The sequence below is a fragment of the Amphiprion ocellaris genome, chromosome 8 (genome assembly GCF_022539595.1).
Source record: "Amphiprion ocellaris isolate individual 3 ecotype Okinawa chromosome 8, ASM2253959v1, whole genome shotgun sequence".
Lineage (NCBI taxonomy): Eukaryota > Metazoa > Chordata > Actinopteri > Pomacentridae > Amphiprion > Amphiprion ocellaris.
The window spans coordinates 7,819,020-7,827,365 of record NC_072773.1 but is presented as its reverse complement, the minus strand read 5'-3'; positions in this window follow the sequence as shown (position 1 = coordinate 7,827,365).

Genomic DNA, 8,346 nt, shown 5'->3' with positions numbered 1-8,346 from the left:
CATGCTCCCAACTTTGTGGGAACAGTTTGGAGCTGGTCCCTTCCTCTTCCAACATGACTGTGCACCAGTGCACAAAGCAAGGTCCATAAAGACATGGATGACAGAGTCTGGTGTGGATGAACTTGACTGGCCTACACAGAGTCCTGACCTCAACCCGACAGAACACCTTTGGGATGAATTAGAGTGGAGACTGAGAGCCAGGCCTTCTGGTCCAAAATCAGTGTGTGACCTCACAAATGTGCTTCTGGAAGAATGGTCAAAAATTCCCATAAACACACTCCTAAACCTTGTGGACAGCCTTCCCAGAAGAGTTGAAGCTATTAGAGCTGCAAAGGGTGGATCGACGTCATATTGAACCCTATGGATTAGGAATGGGATGTCACTTACGTTCATCTGCGAGTCAAGGCAGGTGAGCGAATACTTTTGGCAATATAGTGTATATATATATTACTCCGGGTAAACACACCGGACTGCAGCTCAAAATGCACCACATGTTGCACGCTGGTCCGGTTGCGGTGCATTTTGAGCAATCCAGTGTGTTTACCCAGAGCAGGCCACAGCTCATTTGCATAAAATAGACATGACTTCTACTTTAGGCAAATATGAGGTGGCGTGCGGAGAGCTGATGCATCACAAAATTTTTGTCAAACGTCTAAACTAGCCATCAGTGAACTAAAACGAGGACAGATTCAGCTACTGCACAGCTTATTTCTCACCTCAAATGCTTTCAGAAGCACTTTTGCTGAATTGTTTTCGAAATAAAAGAGAAAGTTTGCGGCCAAGCCGCTATGTTCGACGCATCTGCCGAACTGTTAAGCTGAAAGTGCTGTTACGTGACCACGTAGTGGCCTGCTGAAGCTCAACCAATGTCATGTGACAATATTGTGGCCTGCTGGTGACAGTCTACCATGCATGCGATTTTCAGATGCGGCCCGTTTACAGACAAGAAAAATGCATCCAGTGGACATGTACCTTTACTCTCTGCTGAGTTGTCACTGTTGTCTTTATCTACACACAAAGCCATTACAGGTGAGGTTATTCTGTATTGTAGTAAATTTAGATGAGTGACTTTGTTACAGTTTCTGTGAGGCTCAGGCATAGGAAAGAGATGAGCAAATGAAAAAGTTTTATTTACAAAGTAAATAGGCACAAGAACTGCAAAATTGAACCGGAAGACTACAATTGGAAGCAGGACCAGGATACAGGTGTCAACAGGTATAGATAACTTAATAGTGCCTCTAGAGACTGGCGGACTATACAAAGAGATTTCTACAGAGCAAGATAACTAACCCACTGCAGGTAAAACCTTGGCAGGTAAGTGAAACTGTTAGGGGGGAGGTCAAAAAACCCAAATGCAGACACAGAAATGGCAAGACAGGAGGAACATTAGGAAGGGCTTTATTTAAACAGAACAAAAGTCAACACAAAAATGGAAACTGGGAAGTGGGAAAACCAATTCCAAACTCATTACAAAAATTCTCAAATAACAAATGAGAGGAAAAACCTACAAACTAACCTAGAATTAACTAAACTACCAGAAGGGGTACTCACGGCGATTGGGAACTAATATGAAGAGGGGAAGACAGGCTTAGGGAATCCAAGGGCAGATAGAGATGAGACAGGAATAAACACACTCTAATAAATAAAACACTGGGTCAACAAAAAAAAAAAAAAGTATGTTAACATTTTCCACTAGAATTTTTAAGTTGAGCCAATTGCTGGCAGAATTATATTAATTCAAAGCAATGTTTTGAGTATGTTGAATTACCTTTTAGTCCAAACAAAAATGCATTTCTGAGTAACACGAACTTAATAATTGTCAACGTGAATGAAAGTATTTAAGTTGATCCAACATAATTTTTAAGTAAGGTGAAGAAGCTTTTTGGCCACAATAAAACATTTCTAAGTAACATGAACTTCATAATGGTCAACATGAATGCAAGTTTTTAAGTTGATCCAACATAATTTTTAAGTAAGGTGAAGAAGCTTATTTTAGTTTCAAATGCGGGACAATTCGGTATTTTAAGGGACGGCTGGTAACCCAGAATTAGACTGTGATTCAGATAAGAAGAAATAATAAATACAACTCCCCAACACACAACCTATTTGTGTGCCGGTTTGTTAGTCACATGCCGAAATTAACCTATTACTCCCGCATTGAAGCCTACAGAAATCAGTACAGGCATCACCTATAGCTAACTTTACCTCGGCACACAGACTGCCCTACCAACACTGCACGCATTTAAAAGTAAGGACTTACAGATTTCGATATTCAGTTACAGTAGGCTATCATCAACAGAATCCTGAGCGAATGCAAATATGCATAATTAAGCATAAAATTACTTACCGTTCACCAAAATGCTTCAATGAGCTTCGGCTGTGCTTCGGCTGCTCACCATGTGCTCACTCTGGCCTTAAACATGGCCGCATGCGGGAAAGAGAAACTGTGGGCCGTTTGCATGTCATCAAATTGTATTTTACATTAGCAGAACTTAAAATCAAATTGTTTCATGATAAACTGAAATTTTTAAACTCTGATAAGGTGATGGTAGTGTATTGAATCAAAAGGCATTATTTCTATGTCATCCAAGCTCAATAAAATAACATTTACAAGTAAAAAGTCTAACTGTATTACAGAACTTGATTTTTTATTTCACAACAATATATTTATTTAAGTTATGACCAAAGATCCACAGAATTACTTTTTAGAGTGCAGGCTGGAGACAGAAGCAGGGCTGGCAAGAATCTGAGAGAAGATCACAGTCCATGTGGAGGAAAAACAGAGTCCAAAAGTGGGGAAGCAGAGTCTCAGTGAGGATGTGAGTCTATGATCCAGCAGGGAGTTAGTGAAGGAACGAGGTTTATATAGCTGGAGGTGAGGTAGTGAGCAGGTGAGTTGAGTTAGCCCATTACTGCAGCTGACACTCATTGCAATAATCAGCAGGTAGAGTGTAGGCAGGTGAAGCAGGGAGAGCAAGGGGGCGAGTGAACAGGGAGACAGAGACAGGAGGGAAAGATGACAGACAGAGGGAGCCAAAGAGAGACAGGTCAAAACAGAAACAGATGAGGAACTAAAGGAGAAAAAAGGAAAAAGAGGGAAAGGAGGAAGAAGGGCAGAGGCTGAAGCAGGGATCATAACAGAAACTATACACACCAAGAAATTCGGAATACTAAATACAGATGATTAACCCACTGCAGGTAACACCTAGGCAGGAAAGTGAAACAAAACACACTAGTAAAATCAGAGTACAAAATATGGATAACTGCAACTGGAACAACTAGATCTATACTGTGCCATGCACAACAAAAGAGTGGCTACACTCACTGGGATACTCAGATATACTACCTGCACAATACAAGGACAATAATACTAACCTGAAACTAGAAGGCAGAGTTTTACAGACTAAGCTGGCATGCCAAACAACAGACAAAAGAGTGATAACACTCACAGGAGACACTCGAGCTATACTAACTTACAGAATACTATGGAACAAGAACTGATGCTAGTCTGGAATGCACGGACTGAGACTTAACTGACAGAACAGGATTAGGGGAGACAGGAGAGCTGGGGGGAAACGTCGAGGGTAGCGTGGCTGGAGAAGGCTTGGTGTGTGGCTGGTGGTCGGAGGCTGTGACGGCAAGCGTGAGGAAGAGGGGAGTCGTCAGAGGTGGTGGAGGAGAGAGGTAGATGAACCAGGTGAGTGTCCGGAGGGGGTAACTGGGCTGTGGGATGATGATGGCAGCTGGCGAGTTGTGAAGACCAGGAAGCCAGGTGGGTCTGGAAAATAAGACTGGATTGTGCACAAGTGGGTGGCAGTCCAGACTAGGGAGAAACAGAAATACAGGTTACAGGGATTCTTCAAGAAACGGTGGCTGGATAGAATGAGTCGAAGACTGACTAGTATCATTCACGGTCCGGCGTAGGGTGATGAGTGGCGTCTGATTATATTGTAGCAAGGGAGAATCCTGGTTGGCTCCGATCCACCTTCTTGTGCTTCTGCCGATGATGATTGCTGATAGTCATCACCTGCCACCGCAGCCTCTGTGTAAAGATAAGTCCTTTATTTCTCCCCACGCCAGGGGAAATTCACATTGTTACAGCAGCTTATGTAGCAATAGACGTAGTAATAGAAATAAAATAATAATAGAACAGTAGTAATAATATTTATAATATGTACAGGGATGAGAAATGAGGATGAAATAGTACAGTATTGACACACTGTAAGACAATGCAGTATAAAGTGGCTTAAAAAATAAGTTTAAAAAGTGCAAAGATGTAGCAGTGCAATAATGTCTGTGCAAATTTTATGGTTTGGGGTGGTAATGATATGAGCCGTTTATGTTAACATCAGCCAGTGATGCTGATGTTGTAAAGTCTTATAGCAGATGGGATGAAGGACCTGTGATAGCGCTCTTTCTTGCAGGGTGGATGTCTCAGTCTGCTGCTGAAGGAGCTGCTTAAAGACCCCACAGTGTCATGCAGTGGGTGAGAGGGATTGTCCATGATGGATGTGAGCTTTGACAACATCCTCCTCTCACCCACCTCCTCTGTGGAGTCCAGGGAACAGTCCAGGACAGAACCGGCCCTCCTGACCAGTCTGTTTAGTCTCTTTCTGTCCCTTTCAGTGCTCCCTGCTCCCCAGCAGACCACTGCATAGAAAATAGCAGACGCTACCACAGAGTCATAAAATGTCCTGAGCAGAGTCCTGCACACTCCAAAGGACCTCAGTCTCCTCAGCAGGTGGAGACGACTTTGGTCCTTCTCGTACAGGATCTCTGTGTTGTGTGACCAGTCCAGTTTATTGTTGAGGTGAACACCCAGGTATTTGTATGTGTTCACCATCTCAATGTCCAAATCCTGGATGTTCACCGGTGCAGTCTGAGGTGTCATCCTCCTGCTGAAGTCGACGATCATCTCCTTCGTCTTACCGGCGTTGAGCTGCAGATGGTTTCGCTCACACCAGTCCACAAAGTCAGAGATGACCGTCCTGTACTCCCGCTCGTCCCCTTCAGATACGCACCCAACAATGGCTGTATCATCGGAGAACTTCTGGAGGTGACAGCTCCCAGAGTTGTAGTGGAAGTCTGATGTGTACAGGGTGAAGAGAAAGGGGGAGAGCACTGTCCCCTGTGGACCTCCATGCTGACTACCACATCAGACACACAGTCCTGAAGCCTCACATACTGTGGTCTGTTGGTGAGGTAGTCGATGGTCCAAGCAGCCAGGTGACAGTCTACTCCTGCTCCTTCAAGCTTCACCCTAAGCAGAGAAGGCTGGATTGTGTTGAAAGCACTGGAAAAGTCAAAGAACATGACCCTCACAGTGCTGCCGGGGTTCTCCAGGTGAGTCAGCGATCTGTGCAGCAGGGAGACCACTGCATCGTCCACTCCCATGTTCGGCTGGTAGGCGAACTGCAGTGGATCCAGATGCTGGCTCACCTGAGGACGGAGGTTCCTGAGGACGATCCTCTCCATGGTCTTCATCAGGTGAGAAGTGAGGGCCACAGGTCTGAAGCACACCTAAAAAGGAAAACAGAAAGGTGGGGAGAAGGAGGCGGCAATTAAGAATAATATTGAAAACTTTACACTGATGCCCTAAGATAGGGATTTTTATGTTTTTCTTTTGTTTCTAAAATGTATTTAATTGCTATAGTTTGTAATACATTGTTACATTTGAATAAATGTTCTGTTTCCATTAAAAAAATTAACTTAGTCCTTTGTTTTAGAAATTTTAGTTCTAGGTGTATTTTTAAATGTTGAGCAGAGTTGTATCATATTTAGATGTCAGTATTCAGTTGTTTAAATTAATTACGCCGCCTGCTACATATTTTGGTCATGCAATTCAGTATCCGTACATAACGTATGCATGCATAATACATGCCTGTGCTCACTACAAGATAATTTTATATTTAATTTGTTGGAAGATCTCTATTAAATGGCCAGATTCTATGTTGCCATTATTTCCAAATACACAAATTGAGGAATGAACAGCCTTGGTGGAGTATTGCGCTCTCTGACTGTTTTTCTTATAACTCCTTTGAAGGTGTGTGTTTTTGAATTTGTATGTGGATCTGTGACGAAAATGAGTAAGTTTGCTGTAGTTTTACCTGTTTTGTAAATAAAACACTTGACATTACACTGTCATATTAGCAAGGTCCCAATTGAAAAGTAGTGGAGACTGAATTTTCATTGAGGAGAGATGCTGATGACTACCAGATTAAAACATCACACTATGAGGTTAGAGCAGGTTTTGCTTTATTGTTTTTTTTTTTACTAAATAATACAGACCAGGGGTAAATCAGTGAGCCTGTATGTGACTGCACACAGAGTACAGCCCTAGCAGACAGGAACATTTCCTGAAGATTCATGTTTCCTGGGTATGCTCCATAGCAGCTATAGGGTCAATATATAATTGAGGGGCTTTTAAAGTCCATGGGATATATCTTGCATATATTTTTATTAAAAGTAAAAAAAAAAAAAAAAGTTTTTTATGTTCATTGCTATCATGTCTTTACAAATTCCATAATTATGTATTATGGAAACAATCACTTAATAATAAAAAATGACTGGATATCACTAAAATGTGAATTAAATAACCGTCCAAATTTAATAACAGCCACCTTCTAATTAGCTAAACAATAATAAAATGAACTTATTCAAAAAATGTTTTGTGTTCTTTTTATTAAGTTGAGATAATCATGACAGATATTTCTGTTTTGTATATATCAAATTTTATATCTAACATAACAAATTGTATCTGTGGCCAAGAAATCACTTTCAACTAAGTTACCCATTACAAAAACACCTCTCAAGGAAATGTGCTAATTTCAGATCACCATGACCTGCTCCACATGATGTAATTTCCTCCTGACGAAAAGACTGGCATGACTCCGAGGCTTTCTTAGTCATTTAATATAAAATATATTATTTAATATAAAATTGAGTCAAATGTGGATTTATCACACGTCAACCGGTTTATTACAATATCTTTATGAATAACTTTAATTTCAATTTTACTCAATTGTATCTCTAATATTTTAGAAGAATCTTTCTCTAAAAATACCATGTGGTGTTTGGTTATAGGCAGCCATGTGGATTTTAGGCCTGTAAACAGCAAAAATGCCAACTACACTATATTGCCAAAAGTATTTGCTCACCCATCCAAATAATCAGAATCAGGTGTTCCAATCACTTCCATGGCCACAGGTGTATAAAATCAAGCACCTAGGCGTGCAGACTGCTTTTACAAACATTTGTGAAAGAATGGGTCGCTCTCTGGAGCTCAGTGAATTCCAGCGTGGAACTGTGATAGGATGCCACCTGTGCAACAAATCCAGTCGTGACATTTCCTCGCTCCTAAATATTCCACAGTCAACTGTCAGCTGTATTATAAGAAAGTGGAAGTGTGTGGGAACGACAGCAACTCAGCCACCAAGTGGTAGGCCACATAAACTGATGGAGTGGGGTCAGTGGATGCTGAGGCGCATAGTGCGAAGAGGTGGCCAACTTTCTGCAGAGTCAATCGCTACAGACCTTTAAACTTCATGTGGCCTTCAGATTAGCTCAAGAACAGTGCTTCAGCAGAGAGCTTCATGGAATGGGTTTCCATGGTCGAGCAGCTGCATCCAAGCCATACATCACCAAGTGCAATGCAAAGCGTTGGATGCAGTGGTGTAAAGCACGCTGCCACTGAACTCTAGAGCAGTGGAGACGTGTTCTCTGGAGTGACGAATGGCGCTTCTCCATCTGGCAATCTGATGGACCAGTCTGGGTTTGGCAGTTGCCAGGAGAACCATACTTGTCCGACTGCATTGTGCCAAGTGTAAAGGTTGGTGGAGGGGGGATTATGGTGTGGGCTTGTTTTTCAGGAGCTGGGCTTGGCCCCTTAGTTCCAGTGAAAGGAACTCTGAATGCTTCAGCATACCAAGACATTTTGGACAATTCCATGCTCCCAGCTTTGTGGGAACAGTTTGGAGCTGGCCCCTTCCTCTTCCAACATGACTGTGCACCAGTGCACAAAGCAAGGTCCATAAAGACATGGATGACAGAGTCTGGTGTGGATGAACTTCACTGGCCTACACAGAGTCCTGACCTCAACCCGATAGAACACCTTTGGGATGAATTAGAGTGGAGACTGAGAGCCAGGCCTTCTGGTCCAACATCAGTGTGTGACCTCACAAATGTGCTTGTGGAAGAATGGTCAAAAATTCCCATAAACAGACTCCTAAACCTTGAGGACAGCCTTCCTAAAAGAGTTGAAGCTGTTATAGCTGCAAAGGGTGGACTGACATCATATTGAACCCTATGGATTAGGAATGGGATGTCACTTAGGCTCATATGCAAGTC